We start from the raw sequence: 424 nt of genomic DNA, 5'->3' as shown, positions 1-424 counted from the left end.
CGTTTATATATACTTCAACCTATTTTCGTACGAGTTTATTATTCAATTAGCGTTGAAAAAGTGGTAACCATTATGATTCCGGATAATGAATTAATAACAGTTCCCAAAATACAAAATAATGATGGAAAATGTTCTCGATAGTAAGACAAGTCAAACAAATAAAATAGCAAGAACAAACACATATTACAAATAACTTTTTTTTCTCTCTCTCTCTCGATCCGAACCCTCAAACTAAGTCTAATAAATTCATGAAAATGATTTTGATAATTATAGTGTTATATTCGTAATATAAACCGCCTTATTTATTCAGCATTTTCAGTAAAGCGGATATGCTGTATAGATAGCTATTTATAGTCCACTCGTTTTTCATGTTAATATAGACAATAAGTTAAGTGCAATTAGTAATCTACTTAATTACCGCGAT

General features: G+C 28.8%; 1 protein-coding gene across 1 annotated transcript in view; it reads left to right on the top strand.

The window, feature by feature from the left end:
• The window catches only part of LOC119588953 (nephrin-like), a gene marked incomplete at its 5' end in the record, with an annotated part of 72,188 nt that overhangs the window by 1,851 nt on the left and 69,913 nt on the right, over positions 1-424 (top strand).

Source organism: Penaeus monodon, chromosome 24, assembly GCF_015228065.2.
Source record: "Penaeus monodon isolate SGIC_2016 chromosome 24, NSTDA_Pmon_1, whole genome shotgun sequence".
NCBI classification, from domain to species: Eukaryota; Metazoa; Arthropoda; class Malacostraca; order Decapoda; family Penaeidae; genus Penaeus; species Penaeus monodon.
This window is presented reverse-complemented; position numbering and strand designations above follow the sequence as displayed.